Here is a 19,090-nt window from a genome sequence, read left to right as displayed (position 1 = left end):
ATAGAAACGCGGACTAAAGCGCGCACAAGCGCATGCGTTTTTTACCATGCGCTTTAACACGTTTTTCAGCGCAGCAGATGTGAACGAGGCCTAAGGGGGTGTACAGCTGATCACCATTTTATAGATTGCCAAAACAGGTTCTCCCCATCAATATAGAACAGGTGTGTTTCAAACATTTATTCAACAGTTTGCAGTCAGGGCGATTCATAACTGCACTGCATGTTAGGGTGGTATGGATTGACATTTTTTTCCCAAAGCACTATTCACCACCATAAAATCTCAAACCTCCATATCGTAAGTATGGCAATCTTAAAGTGGTGAACAAAGAAGTTGTGATCTATTTATCTGTGTCAAGTTGGACTGGCTTGATACAAGATACTGCAGTTTCTGGTTTCTGGACATCCAACATCATTTTGGCAATGTTAGCACTACCTGTGTTGCAGGCTGCTGTGGTCATGTATTTTGAAGTGTAGAGATTTGATATTAATTTGTGTTTGATTTGGCTACACTCCCTTAACACCTGCCCTTGTTTTGTTTGGGGTCTCTGCAGGAGAAGCGTGGATTGTTTTTGTTTGTGTGTACTTGGAAATATTATTTGGCATCTCAAATAGGTAAATTAGCCTGAGGGTTTAATATGAATAATGGTCACACAGCACAACCCTGTGGCTTCAAAGATGATAATGCATCTAAACTCCGGCTCTATAAGCTCATTCTACACTCAGGATCAGGATAACATTCACCTAAACAAATTGCCAGTTTTACAATTTTGGAAAACCAAAATGTTTCCTATGGTGAACTGATCCCATTTGACCTTTCATAACTACATTTATCCCTCTAAAACATAGAAGTTTTCAATTGGATTCAACTCCAGTTTGCTTTTAGGTCTGTTTTCTGTCTCCTCTACTGAACTCTTAAGGTGGCCATACACTGGTCGATTTGCCATCAGATTCGACCAACAGATAGATCCCTCTCTGATCGAATCTGATCAGAGAGGGATCGTATGGCTACCTTTACAGCAAACAGATTGTGAACCGATTTCAGCCTGAAACCGTTCACAATCTGCTGTGGTGGTGCTGCTGTGCTCTACTGTTTAAACTTCCTGCCGGGCTAGAAGAAGTGAGGCATGCCGGACCTGGAGACCAGAGCGCAGACAGAGCAGCGGTCACCGGGAGACTGGAGTAGCGCCAGTGGAGCAGGTAATGTATGCGGGCTCTATTGCGTCGGTCGTCGGGCACTCGAACGCCGCTAGCGATGCGCTCTTTACCCGCGGGCGATCGACGGTTATTTTCCGCACGGCGCGATCAACGGGATCGGACGAAATGGATCGAAATTCGGTGTGTAGCGTGAACGATTGGCAGCAGATTCGATCCCAGTGATCGAATCTGCTGTCGAAACGGGCGCAAATCGGGCCAGTGTATGGCCAGCTTTAGATTTTTTTTTGCTGATATTTTTAATTAAAAATGGCCCAGCCTCTCTGGCTATTTCTGATGTATACCATTTATTACTGGTAGCAAACATTGGGCTTGATTCACAAAGCCGTGATAAATCTTACGGCCGCGCTAGCATTCTCACGTAATAACAACCACAATTTTGCACGTAAATTCGCACAAAAAAATGTTACACGCGCTATAATGCTAGCACAACCATGATAAGAGTTGTCCGGCTTTATGAATCAAGCCCATTAGCTTAATAGTCGGAAAGTAGATGTACTCTTTTTTTTTACCAACAATGTCTGATCGGACATGTTGGAAAATACAATTTTCAAGCAAACGTGTAGAAGCTATAGGGGCTCAATGGCTTACTGTTTGATCAATGCTCAAATGATTTCTGCTGTAATCTATTTCAGCTGAGCTTACTGTGTGGTATAGGAAATATTCACCATCTGACACAATTGTAATAGGATAGGGATCAATTAGTTTGGCATATCAGGCCATAATCAATAATGATGTTGAGGAGAACTCATGGAGAAGCATGTGATTTGTTTGACCAGCTAAAAGATTTGCAAAGCTCTGATTTGCTGTCATCCAGAGCCGGGACAAGGTCCTCCAGCACCCAAGGCTGAGACACCAAAGTGCGCCCCTCCATCGCTCCCACCCCAGCCGTCACACACTAATTGCTATTAGACTAAGAGGTGCCACAGGGCCCCCAACCTCCCCAACACCCGAATATCTAGTTATTTGGCTTGCAGTCACTGCAATGTATCCCCTTTTCTTATTTCTTTCTGCTTCAAACACAATTAGGAATGACAGCTGAATGAATTCTGCACCCCCTCCTACACTGCGCCCTGAGGCTGGAGCCTCTCCAGCCTATGCCTCGGCCCGGCCCTGCTGTCATCACATCCTGCTTTAGCACATGATCATGACTAGCTAATCAGAGACTTACATATCTATCACTTGACCAAAACTGACAAAAGTTTGCTTTCCTAAAACAGAAAGAATTTGCGATAATTCAGGTTGGAGTGAGCTTGAGATGTCTCCCAGAGCAACACTGCTGAATATATGCAAATTAACCATTGTACCCTTAGAAGCTAAACACACCTCCAGAACCGCTGGAATGCAATGATGTGTCAGCTTGTTAATTTGTACAGAGCCATAATAATCCAACACGCATACAGACTGTTTCGGATTGTTTGATCCTCATCAGTGCATGGCATGGATTAATTTGGCTCTATGGAGTAGAGCTTGTAAATCCGAGAGGCACAGACTAACCAGCAAGCTCATGGTGACCCAGAACTCATTGGAGTGTGTAAGGGACTACAATGGTCCTAAAAGCCCCCTTACTAAGATGTTAAGAAAAACAAAAGTTTGCTTTCCTAAAACAGAAAGAATTTGCGATAATTCAGGTTGGAGTGAGCTTGAGATGTCTCCCAGAGCAACACTGCTGAATATATGCAAATTAATCATTGTACCCTTAGAAGCTAAACACACCTCCAGAACCACTGGAATGCAATGATGTGTCAGCTTGTTAATTTGTACAGAGCCATAATAATCCAACATGCATACAGACTGTTTCGGATCGTTTGATCCTCATCAGTGCATGGCATGGATTAATTTGGCTCTATGGAGTAGGGCTTGTAAATCCGAGAGGCACAGACTAACCAGCAAGCTCATGGTGACCCAGAACTCATTAAGTGTGTAAGGGACTACAATGGTCCTAAAAGCCCCCTTACTAAGATGTTAAGAAAAACAAAAGTTTGCTTTCCTAAAACAGAAAGAATTTGCGATAATTCAGGTTGGAGTGAGCTTGAGATGTCTCCCAGAGCAACACTGCTGAATATATGCAAATTAACCATTGTACCCTTAGAAGCTAAACACACCTCCAGAACCGCTGGAATGCAATGATGTGTCAGCTTGTTAATTTGTACAGAGCCATAATAATCCAACATGCATACAGATCACATGTTTCTCCATGAGTTCTTCTAGACAAGACCATCACTTACCAACCCATGATTACTAGAAACCTGATATTGGTTTGGTTCTAACTTGTCCCAGGCGTGTATTTTAAGTAGGCTTGTTTTGTTTTCCATCTGGGAAACAAGAAGCATTAGCAGTGATATTTTTGTTTCCTTCATATCTTCTGTTTGGTATTTCCTCCTATCTTACTGATCGTTACTTGGTAATACCTGCGTTGTAAACTGCTAGAATGTTTTAATGATTTGCCTGTGAAGCATAAACTTAAGTTCTCTCATTTGAATAGAATATCTTTATATAGGTTTCAATATTTATATATATATATATATATATATATATATATATATATATATATATACAGTGGGATGCGAAAGTTTGGGCAACCTTGTTAATCGTCATGATTTTCCTGTACAAATCGTTGGTTGCTACAATAAAAAATGTCAGTTAAATATATCATATAGGAGACACACACAGTGATATTTGAGAAGTGAAATGAAGTTCATGGGATTTGCAGAAAGTGCACAATAATTGTATAAAGGGAACCTAAACTGAATAGGATATGGATTTTCCCTACTAAAATAATACCAGTTGCCCGACTCTCCTGCTAATCCTGTGTTTCTAATACTTTTGGCCACAGCCCCTCAACAAGCATACAGATCAGGTGCTCTGACTGAAGTCAGACTGGATTAGCTGCATGCCTGTTTCAGGTGTGAGATCCAGATACTACTGCAGCAAATTGATCACCAGGAGAGTCAGGCAACTGGTATTGTTTAAAAGGAAACATCCATATCCCTCTCAGTTTAGGTTCCCTTTAAACAAAATTAGGCAGGTGCATATTGATTCCAAAAACTTTAGAACTAATTATTGGAACCCAAATTGGCTTGGGAAGCTCAGTGACCCCTGACCTACATACACAGGTGAATCCAATTATGAGAAAGAGTATTTAAGGGGGTCAATTGTAAGTTGAAAATCATGACCATTAACAACATTGCCCAAACTTTCGCATCCCACTGTATGTGTGTGTATATATATATATATATATATATATATATATATATATATATATATATATATATATATATATTGAAAATTGTTTAGAAAAAGAAAACAGAGAGAGAGACTGCTAAACAATGAGGCATCATTGTATGTTTAGCTGGTGTAAAAACTACGAGCATCGGAGAGGTTAAAGATCCAAGTCTATTGAACATTTTAGTCACCCACGCTTCATGATGTAAAACAGAGCAAACACAGATGCTATGAGAGGTTTTAACCTAATCCATCCATGATCATTACTACTAGTGTTTTCACACATTGGCATCAATAGCTATGCATACAAACTGCTTCCTGAAATGTGAAATACTCCCTTCTCATGAATCTTCAGTGTAGATCTCACACACACACACACACACACACACACACACACACACACACACACACACACACACACACACACACACACACACACACACACACACACACACACACACACACACACACACACACACACACACACACACACACACACACACACACACACACACACACACACACACACACACACACATTAATTATCTAATTAAAATGGACATTGATTTCTGACACATTTCTGACATAAGGAGATATACATCTGGATGTGCTATAAAATGTGTACTTAGCAATTGGAAAATCAGTAGAACTCCCTCTAAAGCCATAATATAGAAATGGCAATGGTGTGTGGGGTTATGAATTTCATAGTAGCCTCCCTAGAGGCCATCAGTTGCAAACCTCAGTGGAAATTCAAAGTTTTTTTGTGCCACAATGCTGCTCCCTGTGCAGCATATGGTGAAGCAGCGTGAGCATGCAGGTCTTCAAACCTATCACGGCAAACTGGTAAAACGTGTCAGCTGTTGGATCCTTTCAAGCATCAGTAACTATTTGCCTCAACCTCAAGGAAGTATGCCTCTACTGTAGCCCTAGCCTGACATCCTGAACATATGAACATTGAAATGCGTCACGTCTAATTGTTAATGGAGTTGTGGAGCTTGACATATGATTGCATTTCTTTTTATATAAACCATCTGGGTGGCCCATTGGGTGGTTATTCCACCCAGTGCAAAGCTTGTGGAGTCTTTATCTCACATTACTTGCATATTTACTAGGATCGGTTACAGAACTGTTGAAATATGTACACGTTGCCCACATACTGTGAACAAACTTACATATTTGCTTCAAGGTGTGTAAATGTAGTCCAGTTTAAAAGATTATTTAAATAAATGTGAGCTTTTACCTCTACAGGTTTGCATACATGAAAGAGGTACCCTGTAATAAGGTCAAATTAGGTCAATAAAACCTTAGTAAATCAGACTTTATGCGATGCTGCCAATATTAGCAGAAATTATGCCAACAATTTAATTTCTAATTGGTGATATTTAAATAACATTTCAATTACTGATATTGGTATCTTTGAATCAAAGTTTTTGACTGCATACAATGCATAGGAAAATGTATGACACCATTTCAACCACACCCATTTCTCACTGGTAAATGCAAGCATACAGCCATGCAATGTTCTTAAACACTGTAAGTATTTGCTGTAGAATGGATGATACTGAAGTGCTTAGTGGCATTCAATGTGATAATGTCCATCAAATCAGTTAACCAAATTTCTGCCATAGTAATTATGTCTATTGCTGTACTATAGAGCAACAATGTAATGCCCGGGAGCAACAACAGCTCAAGCATAAGTTCATAGTGCTGAAACTGTGCATTCTGTACTTGGCTAGACTTTAGTGAGTTTGAAACTGCCTCTGGAAGCAATATCTCCACAAGAAATGTCTAATAATTCTTCCTTCACATGGTTTCTGTGGCCAAGCGGGTATACAAAAGCTTAAGATCATTACATGCAATGCCAAGAATTTGATGGAGTAGTATAAAGAAAATTATCATTGAATGCAACAGTGGAAACTCAGTCTCTGAAGTAATTGGTCATGCTTCACCATCTGGCAGTCCGATGGTTCTTCTGGGAAAATGCCGGATACCGGCCGCATAGTGAAAGGTACATGATGGTGGAGGTACAATGGCTGATTTTATAGTTTGAGCTGGGCTCCTTAATTCCAGTGAAGGCTAATAAATTGTACAGCATATGATGGTACTCTTGTCAACTGTGAGCTTCAGACTTTGTGCAATAGGTCCTTTTCTGTTTATACCAACGCCCCCTGTGCACAAAGCAAGGTCCATTAAAAAGTGGTTTGCCGAGGCTGCTTTTTAAGAACTTGACCTGTACTAAGTCCAGACCCAAATCTCACTGTACACCTTCAATGGGTGACATACTTTACTGCTTGCAGTGTTTAGGACCTGTGCACATCAAAAAGGGTACCCAGAAAATGTAAATGCTGAATGAAGCCACAAGTAAAGCTGAAGTAAAGTAAAGAAAATGCTGCTTATATTATACAATTGAGAGCTGGATAACCCTACCTCTATCTACTAATAACACTAAATTATCACCATCTAAGCCTAGCGCTAACTTAACCCTAACTACTTCTAACACTAATTTTCACCTGCAGATTTACATATGATAACTTATTCCATCATCACTATCTCCACTGCAATCTCGGGTGAAAACTTATCTCCTAGGAGAAAACTCAGGTGAAAAAGGGAATTGCATGTGGGCCAAGGTGTTGTGTCTACAGCTGAGTCTATGGGCCATATGCAATTCACTTTTTCACCTGAGTTTTCTCCTAGGGGATATTTTCACAATTTGTAAATAAAATGCCTTTTACACCCCCAGCAAGCAAACTAATATTCAGAATAATTTTGACAGTACTTTTTCATCTAATGTTTGGTACCTTTTCCATTGCAAAGTGCTAAAAAGTTGAAAAGATGAAAAAATGTCTCCTAGGAGAAAACTCAGGTGAAAAAGTGAATTGCATATGGCCCTATGTGTTAGCTTTCCAATAAAGTTCCTAAATACTCCTACCTGGAGGAAAAAATGTAAGCGCAATCTGGAATTTGTAATTGACAAGTTCTTTACATTATGTAACTTTTTAATATATATAAATATATTAATAATTAATTAATATATATAAATTACATTCAGTATATATTATATATATTGTATATATGTAGAGAGAGAGAGAGAGAGAGAGAGAGTAAATCACAAAGTAATTTATGAAATTAGTCGTGATTGTTTTTTGTGTCATAAATACCAGCTGTTAGCGAGGGTGTAATTTAATTTGTGGGCATTTTCTCTGTTTCTTGCACACTACCACCAACAAGCTATAATATTTTTATGTTACATATTTTTACAATTGATCACATGTTCCTCTAATGCCAGGCGGAAAACTCGCTATTGTCACAAGCCCACATCAATATCTCTTTGTGTCAAGAAGGTAAACAGGTTTTCAGAAATGGATTGGATTACCATTAAACATCTACGATTATGATGTCATTTCATTCTAAACACACACCACACACAAATATATGAACACTTATTTGCCCTGTTTATTACCAACTCTTATTACTGCACACTTTCTAATTGAGCCTGCAAAAAAATATGTTCTATCTAAAAAAAAACAAAAAAACATGGGTGTAGCTACAGAGCCGTGGGCCCCAGTGTATTTCATGCACTGGACCCTCCAACATTGTATGTATAATCATTGCAAAGTACACTGTATGAGGTGTAAGAAGAGGCAAAAGACTGGTTTGTTATTCAACGCACATATAAAGGTGACCATTACCACTACAGCAGTAAAGCAAATGCAACAACTAGAGGAGAGCACCCATGCGCGCACATCAGGTCCAGGTGGTGCAGTTATATATTTTGTAAACCCCGGGGTACTCCCTCACGTCTGTGTCTTTCTGTGTTAATTATTGTTGATGCCAGCATGCAGGGTCATAGAGAATGCACACATGCAGAGATGGAAGGACACAGACTGGAGGGAGTCTGCCAGCTGGACAGGGGGGTGGGGAGTACGCTGCAGGGGCTTAGCTTGGAGGGAGGCATGGCGAGGAGGGGGGGGGGGATAACTTGGCTCTGGGGCCCCTGGGGAGACAGTACCATCTATACTGGATAGTGTAATGCATACATTTGAAATTGGCACCGGCAGATTTGGGTGCAGGATACAGCCGGTATGGCTTATCCTGCTGCTGCACAAGTTCCAGACAACATTAATTACTATTCCACCTCAAGGTCCACGTGGATGGTGGGGAATGATATAATTTGGCTTCCAGCTATAGCTGGAGGCCGTATTATAGTGTTTTAAAAGTAACTTCAGCTCTGTCTTCTGTCGGCGCAGAAGTTACTCACTGAGCGCCGCTCTAGCCATAATTCCTATTATGGTCTATGGTGGCGCCGGCTGTGCCCAAATCTTCCTGCACTGAAAAGCACTGCTCCGAGTGTAATGGTTAAGGGCTCTGCCTCTGACACAGGAGACCAGGGATCGAATCTCGGCTCTTCCTGTTCAGTAAGACAGCACCTATTAAGTAGGAGACCTTGGACAAGACTCCCTAACACTGCTACTGCCTATAGAGCTCATCCTAGGGGCTGCAGCTCTGGTGCTTTGAGTCCACCCGGACAAAAAGCGCGATATAAATGTTCTGTGTCTGTCTATCTATGGCGGTTACATATATTTTTATAGATTTCATGCTAAAATCTATTAATAATCTATAATTACTGTGTGGCAGGAATAGATCCTTCTCTGATCAGATTCTGTTTTGAAAAGGATCTATAATTTGTCAAAATTGGGTACCCATCGATAGGTGTACAGGTACCTTATAAAGGCTCATACACACAGGTTACAACTGTTGCGGCAACCACGTGGCACGCGCAGTGTTGCGGCGACAGGTCCCCCGTGTGTATAACGCGCGCGCCACGAACCGTCGCTAGTCAGAGCTATCGCCAGGTGATTGGCGTGGCCAATCGCCGGCAACAGCTGTCGCCGCAACTTCGCTGCAACTGTCGCTAGTCCGCCACGCGTACTGCGTGTGTATGCGGACTAGCGACAGCAACCCACTCACCAAGGACGGAGCTTCCGGTGGGGGGGAGGAACCTTCGGCGACAGCTTCCACGGCATCTCTGTCCCTCTGTGCGCCGTGTGTACGGCTGCTGCACAGAGACACCTGGCGACGAGCTGTCGCGCACGCGACCCCGGTGTGCAAGCGACAGGCTACAGCGGTACCCCGTGTGTGCCCACCTTAAGAATGTACTGTTTCTAGATTGCATAAAACAGCATGAAACTGAAATCACAGGGCAATGTTACATGGGCCATGTGAAGCAGCTGCAAGTAGTTTTTAAAGAAGTTTGTAGTTGGCAACGCTGCAGATCATGAGTGTGGGCTAACCCCTTATTTACATGACCTGCTCCTCCACTTATTTCCAAAACCTAAAATGTCCTGTCTGGCACCCATATCAAATCAGAAGATGATATTCCAGATACTGCAGTCTCCTTTTTTACACACTTGAGAATTCCCTCTATGTGAAATGCAGCATGAAAAAAGACAACATAAATCAGATGTGGAGAAAAAAAGTAACAGAAAATCACAGTGTTGCAAGCATGTTTGTTACTGAATGATCCAGGTAATGTCACAACAAAGTGTGCATTCATTAAAAGTTTCCCTTACAGAAAATGTTATGTTAATGTGCTGAAGCTGAAGCATAATAGAGCTATACAGGAAAACAATGATCCAGTACTCAAAAGCAAGTCTAATTCCAAATCGCAAAGGTTAAAGAAAATAGAAAGTTTGAAGAGGCCTAGTCAAGTATCTCAAGCTGAATGTAGTGAACTGTGGCCGGACAGGAAACGAGTAATTCATGCACAACAATTAACCAGTCAGTGTTTCTGTACTAAAGCAGTCCTGCAAAACAGAGTGGACTTAGATTCCTCAAGAGCGCTGTAAAAGGCAGACAACCTATTATCAGAATAGTTTGGTTGCAATTATTGCTGCTACAAGTGGAAAAGGTGGAGAGCCCTCCATTTATGTCAGTATATACATACAGGTCACTGGGAGCTAGTATGGTTGAGATGACCCACTGGGAATACTCGTAGGGAAACTACCAATGATCGCTATTTGTACTGGAAAAGTCTGCTAATAACTAAAACAACAAACTGAGGACTCTATTATGGAGGGTGATAAGCTGGACAGTTTATACAGCTGGGTGACTGTGAGCCACACTGTGTTTGAGGAGCCTGAGCAGTATAAGCAGTGACTAACAACTGATTCACATAACCTTCTCCTATGCTCAACTTGTTACATGGTTATGGGCTGACAGCCAATAACAGAGTTCCATTGACAGTGCTGTTGTGATTATCTGTTTCAGAAGTCCAAGGACATGTGCCGCTATAGCCGCTTAATCCAACACAGTAAGCATCAGAAATAATAGCAGAAATACTGATGGCATGTAAATAACTGCAGAACAAACAGCCTTACAGCATAAAAACTTGCCTGGGGGCTGTTAGCCTAGGTACAGCCATTGGAAAAATTTAAATAATATAAAAGTAGCAAATATATAGAAATGGCAATCCCACTGAACACAGATGGTCTTTTCAGTTGATTGCCACTTGAATAATAGCAGCATTTTTCCTGGCTTATATTATGATAAACCCTTTATAAATAGACCTGTATGTCTCCATCTTATAAGCACTGACAGCTTTGGCGAAAGCGTCTGTTTCCTGATCAATGAACTAATAGAGCCTAAGTGAATATCTTGACACCTGCATACTGTTTTGCATTATACCTTTTGTACTATTTCTCCACTTAGTTGGTGTATTATTTCAGGCAGAGAATGACAGTAAAATAGGCTTATGGGAGTACATCCTCGAAGTCTAAGCATACCAGTGAAGCTGCAAAAATAAAGTAACTATGCTATGAAAGAACATTGATAACAGATTTCTTAAAATACAGTAAGAAGAGACAAGCCATGAGGAATTAGAAGGGGAAGCTCAAATAATACAGTATATACTCAAATATAAGTCTAGAAATGTAAGTCTGACTCACTGTATAAAAGTATGGGGGCCGACTTGTACTTGAGTTTGACTTAAATTTCTGACTCAGAGCAAAGTGGGTTGTGGGTGCACTTCTCTCTCAACCTTTGCATGAACAGGTTTAAGAGGCACCCATTGCCTGTAAGACACTGACATTCCCAATTTCACCAATTTAACCAGTGGGAAGTGACACTTTCTTGATAAGAGAAGATGCCAAGAAAACACAGGTCTGATTTCCTGGCCACAACAACAAGGAAGGGGCAGGGGAAAAGAGATGGCTGTAGTGCTTAGTAAGAAGGGGGAGTGGATAATTGCTGCACTTGGGGACCTAGAGGAGTTATTGGCTGCACTTAAAGAGGAACTGTCGCAAAAATCTTAAAATGTAAAACACTTACAAATAAGAAGTGTTATGTCTGTTCTGGGTAGAAGTGAAAAATGCAAATAACAAGCACTGCAAAACAGTCTAAACTTGGTTCTATCTCCCGCAAATCTTTCTGGCAAAGGAAGTTTAAGCTCAGGAGCAAGTGACACAGCTTAATCCACTGGAACAGGAGCAGGAACTGAGTTTTCGATAGGAATAGATACTGGAGCTGCAGGCGGAGCAGGAGTCGAAGGAGCTGCTGGATTGTGTAACTGCTCCTGGATTTGTGAATAGCTCCTTTGAACGTCCTCGACTGAAATCCGAAGTTGAGAGACAAGTTCACATAGGAACTCCATCTGGGAGTGTTCCCCGTTACCATCCATCTTGGTAAAATATTGGGGTATGTGGGCCCGTGATAATGTTATGTCAGGCTTGGCAAGTTATCAGTTCACAGCTCAGCTCCTATGCCCCAATCTATCCCCACCTTCTTCACCCTATGTGGCGCGTCCCCGCTTGAACGGGAGGTGAGGAAACAACACCTGCCCGATTTCGGTTACACCCAGGCCTTGTAGGTGCAAGGTATAGGAGCTGAACGTAGAGTGAACTATGTAACTCACCAGAACCTAACAGGAGATAAGCAGAGCCCAGTAACAATCCGAGGTCATACACGTACAATCAGAAGTATCGAGGTACACAAGGAGCAGGCGAAATCAAGGTCAGGTAATCCTAGGTCGGTCCAGGCAGAGATCAGAGAATAGTCAGGGATCAGGCAGAAGGTCGGTTCAGGCGGCAGGCAAAGCGTAGTCAGATTCCAGGCAGAGGTCGGTTCACAGGTAATCAATAAGCAGTATATCACACCCAGCAAAAGCACACAGCCAAAGCTATCACGGTCAATCACAGGAAGCACTCAGCAGGTTTAAATACTTCATGCAACCAATCAGTGGTCGACCACATGCACACAGCAGCCAATCACACGCAGGCAATAATCCTGTTGAAGTGTCAGCTGAAGAGATCAGCTGACACAGGTAGCAATACATGTTAGTTGGTTAACTACCAAGCTGACTAACAAAACCTCCTGGCTGTATATTAGCTATAGCATACTGGTTAAAGGCATCGCCTCTGGCGTGAGAGACCAGGGTTCAATTCCGGCCAGGGACAGTATTCATATTTTATATTTATTAAATAACCCCTCTCAGCTGACTAAACTGTCAGCTGACACTACCTCTGTCGCCGCCTCAGACCATACGGTGGCCGAGAGGAGCGAGACAGCCGCCCACCAGTATGCGCAGAGTGATCCCCAGTGTACGCATCACCAGCGGAGGATGGGCGTTGAGATGCGGAAGTGGAGGTACCGACTCAACTCTCGTCAGGAGCGGTCGCATTGCGGAACCCTCCAGGTGAATGCCTAACAAGAAGTACATTTCTCCTGGAGTAAAATGAGCCATAAATTACTTTTCTCCTATGTTGCTGTCACTTACAGTAAGTAGTAGAAATCTGACATTATAAAACAGATTTTGGACTAGCTCATCTTTTTATAAGGGGGTTTTCAGAGTTTTCATTATTTTTAAAAAGACTTAGTGAATGGCAGATGCTCCGTCTAACTGCCAAAATAGTGTGCAGCGAGCAGGGAGGCTGGCCAGCATCTTTGCATTAATCATTTTCAGGGAATGTCTTTATAAATAATAAAGGCCATGCTGAGAATCACCCATGAAGAGATGAACCTGCCCAAAACCTGTCGGTAATGTCAGATTTACCTACTGTAAGTGACAGCAACATAGGAGAAAACTAATTTATGGCTCATTTTACTCTGGGAGAGATACACTTATTATTTGTATGTGTTTTAAATTTTAAGATTTTCGCGACAGTTCCTCTTTAAGGGCCAAGAGGGGTTAATGGCTGCAATACTTTATGAAATGCAGTCATTAACCCCTCCTGGTCTCCAAGTGCAGCTATTAATTCCTCCTGGTCCCCAAGTTATTAACTAACTTTGCTGGGTAGACTTATACTTGAGTGAATAAAAAATCCTGCTTAACCAGTTCGTATCCTACCTACAGTATATTCACGTCATTGTAAGTGGCTCTTGAAAGCCACATGACGTGAATATAAGTCAGTTCCCTTTAATGAGCACAGTGCGCGTGCTAGCACTCGTCTGGGCTCATTAACCCCCCTCCCTCTAACTACACTAATTAGGGATGCCCTCCCGGAGGTTCGATCCTCCAACCCGCAGCCCGATCCCTTGTAATTTAGTATTCCCCCTCCCCCTCCTTCCCCCATGCTGCGATCGGGCAGCATGGAGGATTAGCATGTAAACAACATACCTCACCTCGTTCCAGTGCGATCAGCCTCCCCTCCGTGCATCACCGCTGCCTGTGTCATTATGCCGAACGGATCGGGTCCCGGCTTGATGACGTCATCAAGCCGGGACCTGATCCGTTCGGCATAATGACACAGGCAGCGGTGATGCACGGAGGGGAGGCTGATCGCGCTGGAACGAGGTGAGGTATGTTGTTTACATGCTAATCCTCCATGCTGCTTGCCCGATCGCAGCATGGAGGTGTGGGGAGGGGGGCATAATGGCTATCTGGGGGCTATTTAAGGGGGAGAGGGGGCATGATAATTGCACACCTGGCCATCTATGGGGAGGGGGGCAAAGGGGCACACACTGATATCTATGGGGGCAAAGGGGCTCACCTGGCTATATATGGGGGGGCACTGACAAAGGGACACATCTGATTATCGAGGGGGGGGGGAATAAAGCGGCACACCTGGCGATCTATGGGGGGTCAAGGGGGCACATATATCTTTTATACTGGGGAGGAGCTGATAAGGGGCACATCTGGCTATACTGGGGGGATAAAGGGGGACACCATGCTATCCATGGGGAGGGGAGGTGGAATAGAGGGTACATCTGAATACCTATTGGATGGGAAAAACAAAAGGGCAAACCTGACTATCAATGGTGGTAGGGGGACAAAGGGGCGAGTCTGGCTAATAAAGGGTTACATCTGGGATTTTTATGGGGAGGGGCTAATAAGGGGCACATCTGGCTATCTATAATGGGGGGGGGGGAAGGTAAAGGGGCACACCTGGCTATCTACCACCATGGCAAGTCTTTGACAATCTGAGTGTAGAAGATTTTGGAATTCTCATTCAAAGTCTCCGCCCCACTACCTGCGACCTAGATCCTGGCCCAACTGGATCCTTAATGCAGTGCCCAGAGCTGATCAGGCCAGCACTTCACAAAATCACTCAGTGCTCCTTGCAAAGTGGTCTTTTCCCAGAAGAACTAAAGAAAGCAATCATAAAACCCCTCCTGAAGAAACCATCACTAGATCCTGATTCTGTAACCAACTACAGACCTGTGGCGAACTTACCATTCCTATCAAAAGTTATCGAGAAAGCAGTCGCCAACCAGCTAGAAGCCAGGCTTACAGATAACAACATCTTTGATACTTTTCAGTCAGGATTCAGGAAAAGGCACAGCACTGAAACAGCATTAGTCCGAGTAATGAATGATCTACTTACTGCAAGGGACAAGGGTGATTGCTCAATTCTGATTCTTCTTGACTTGTCAGCAGCATTTGATACTGTGGATCATGAAATTCTTATCCAGCGACTGAAGAATTACTGTGGCCTAAGGGGTACTGTTCTTAGATGGTTTCAGACCTTCCTATCTGGCAGGACCCAGCAAGTATGTCTGGGCACACACTACTCTAATCCAGTGGCACTTGCCTATGGAGTTCCACAGGGTTCTGTACTATCACCATTACTCTTTGCAGCCTACATGCTCCCACTGGGCAAAATAATCCAGAACTATGGCCTAGGATACCATTGTTATGCAGATGACGCACAACTGTATCTGTCCTTCAAGCCTGGCACCCAAGACCCATCAGCATCCATAAATGCATGTCTAGTGGATTTACAAAATTGGATGAACACCAGCTGGCTGAGGCTGAACTCTGACAAAACAGAGGTGTTGGTGGTAGGTGGTCCACACATGATGGATAAAGTTCAAAACGCTCACCACCTCAAACTAGCAATTGGGGGAGATACTGTACAGTATAAAGACTCTGTGCGAAACCTTGGGGTGATCCTGGATGGAAATCTAAAACTCAGACAGCAGGTATCAGCTGTCGTCAAGTCTTCTTTCTTCCATCTAAGAAATATAGCGAAAATCAAACACCTTATCCCAGCTGAAGACCTACCTGCCCTGGTTCACGCATTTGTATCCTCCCGCCTAGACTACTGCAACGCCCTGTTCATCGGATCTACAGATAAGGCTCTGCGCCCCTTACAGCTAGTACAGAATGCTGCAGCCAGACTCCTAGCCAATGCCCCCCGCAGCTCACACATCACCCCAGTACTGCAAACTCTTCACTGGTTGCCAGTAAAATGGAGAATCAATTTTAAGATCTGCCTGCTGACATTCAAGGCTCTACACCACATGGGACCCAAATACATAGCGGATCTATTGGAACTTTATGCCCCTTCACGCACCCTCCGCTCTGCCAACAAGATGAAGCTGGTTATTCCCAGGATACACTTAACATTTGGTGCTCTGGCCTTTTCCTAAGCAGTCCCTACTCTATGGAACTCACTTCCACAATCAGTACGAGAGGCTCCTTCTCTGGACAGCTTTAAAAAAAGGCTAAAAACTCACCTCTTTTCCCGAGCCTTTGAGACTGCATAATGCAGGGTCACAGCGCTTTGAGTCCCCAGGGAGAAAAGCGCTATATAAATATTATTGTTATTGTTATTGTTATCTATGGGGGATGGGGGTAATAAGGGGGCACACCTGGCTATCTATGGGGGGCGGAGGGTAATAAAGGGGCACATCTTGCTAACTACGGGGGTGGGAGCTAATAATTTGACGTAGCAGTTTAGATATGTATGCCGTGAGGGTATATTACGTTTATTTTGGCGAACACGGCTTGTAATTGCTTGTAAAGTACAAAGCAAAAAAATGGGAAAAATACACCTTTATTGACTAATATTATATTGTCGCCATACATTGTACTAGGAAGATAATTTAAATGTTGAAATAAACAGGACATATGGACTAATAAAATATGTGGGCTTGATCTGCAGTAATACTTTTTATTTTTAAACGGTAATGCCTGAAAACTGAGAAATAATGACTTTTTAAAAAAATTTTCTCCTTATTTCCTTTAAAATACTTTCAAAGTAAAATAATACTTAGCAAAAAGTACCACCCAGAGAAAGCCTAATTGGTGGCAAAAAAAACAAGGTATAGATCATTTATTTGTGATAAGTACTGCTAAAGTTATTGGCTAATGAATAGGAGACCTGTGAAATGTAGAAAATTGCTTGGGTTTTTTAGGGGGAAAACCCCAGGGTAGGGAACTGGTTAAGAGGGTAAAATATTGGAGTCGACTTATACACAACGTTGACTTATATTTAAAGATATATGGGTAATTAGTCTTTAAATATAGATATGCTCAGCTAATTCCAATAATTAAATCAAATGTAAATGAACATTTCATTATATAAGCCAAATAAAAAAACACAATACAAAGGCAATTTCGTTAAACTATAGATTGCTTTACAATATTTTTTCACATTGTTGTTTAAGATTGTCAGAACTGCCAAATTCGGAATCCAATGGAACTCCAAATTTGGTCTGGTAATTCCAAGCATCCATACCATCTACATTGGCAATACTACTGACTTTACTGGTTAATACCAATACATTTACTAGGTACATTATAGAGAATAGTGGCTAAGGCCCCGTTCACACTGCACTCGTTTCCAGCCGCGTTTTGGAAACGCGTGCAGGTGGCCGACACGCACAACATCAGACATTGCATAGAGTGCAATTTCTGATGTTCACACTGCATGCGTTCCGGACCTGTGCGGTCTGGGAACGCATGCTGCACGCATTTTTTTGTAAAAACGCGTGGCTGTCCCATTCACTTTTCAGTGATGGGATCAGCCACGCAACGCACACAAACGCGGATGGAATGCGTTTGTACGCGTTGCGTTTCGCGTGCGTGTCCGTCCGCGTTTGTGATGTGAACGGGGCCTTAAATGACATTTTTCTGCAGTAAACTTTAATATATATAGAGTTCCTGTAGACATTAACCACTTCGGTCTTTCTGGACGGATATATCCGTCCAGATAGACTGCACAGCTGCTGCGGGGCCGTGCACGCTCCCGCCGCCTTTGGCTGCCCTGAGATCTATGAACGGGAATACAGATCCCATTCATTGATCTGTGTTCCCCTAAGAAAAACGCAATTTTTCTGTGTCCCACTTCACCCCTTCTGTTCCTGCAAGCGCGAGCTCTCGCTTGCAGGACAGAGAATCAAAAACTTACTGTGGCCAAATAGTAAAACTACATCTAAATATTTTTTTTTTAAATATACACAATAAATTTAATTTAAAATCCCCTGTTTAAATCCCCACTCTGAAAAACCCCAAATAAAAGTTTTAATTAAAAAAAAACAAAAAAAAAACCAACATAAATAGTTACCCAAGGGTCTGAATTTTTTTAATATGCAAGTCAAGCGAGTGTATTACTATACTTCTTTAAATTATAAGCTTGTAAATAGTGATGGACGCATATTGAAAAAAATGCACCTTTATTTCCAAATAAAATATTGGCGCAATCCATTGTGATAGGGACATAATTTAAATGGTGTAATAAGCGGGACAAATGGGCAAATAAAATACATGGGTTTTAATTATGGTAGCATGTAGTATTTTAAGGCTATAATTGCTGAAAACTGAGAAATAATGACATTTTCAATTTTCTTCTTTATATTACCGTCAAAATGCATTTAGAGAAAAATAATTCTTAGCAAAATGTACCACCCAAAGAAAGCCTAATCGGTGGTGGAAAAAAACAAGATATAGATCAATTAATTGTGATAAGTAGTGATAAAGTTATTGGCGAATGAATGGGAGGTGAACTTTGCTCGGATGCATAAGGTGAAACGACACTGTAGACTGAAGTGGTTAAAGTGGTGGCACTGTGGTATACTATATGGATTTGCCTCCTAGACAAGAAGGTTATTTTGAGTCCTAGCACATCTTTGGCTAGACTTTCTGATTTGGAAACCAGTCCCTCCTGTGCTTATTCACACCACTGTACCCACTATACCAGCCACACATCCTCCCCACACTTTTGTGCTCACTTGGCCTATGCACCAATACTGAGGTCATAGAGCTGTCACAAGAGATGGAAGGGTATTGATAATTGAGTCAATAGCTGGATCCTCATCTGGCTATGATGACCTACCATGATCCACATCCAGAGGAGAATGCCCCTTTTCTTTATAAAATCTCCTGACCAGACTAGATAAGACTACATGAAGGGAGTAATGATGCTGCTCTTCATTAC

At 42.3% G+C, this 19,090-nt stretch overlaps 1 protein-coding gene across 4 annotated transcripts in view; it reads right to left on the bottom strand.

The window, feature by feature from the left end:
• PCSK5 (proprotein convertase subtilisin/kexin type 5) overlaps nucleotides 1-19,090 on the bottom strand; it is a 639,880-nt gene that overhangs the window by 303,446 nt on the left and 317,344 nt on the right. The window lies entirely within an intron of this gene.

The sequence above is a fragment of the Hyperolius riggenbachi genome, chromosome 1 (assembly GCF_040937935.1).
Source record: "Hyperolius riggenbachi isolate aHypRig1 chromosome 1, aHypRig1.pri, whole genome shotgun sequence".
In the NCBI taxonomy this organism is placed as follows: Eukaryota; Metazoa; Chordata; class Amphibia; order Anura; family Hyperoliidae; genus Hyperolius; species Hyperolius riggenbachi.
Note: the sequence above shows the minus strand (reverse complement) of the source record. Positions and strands in the feature narration are given on the sequence as shown.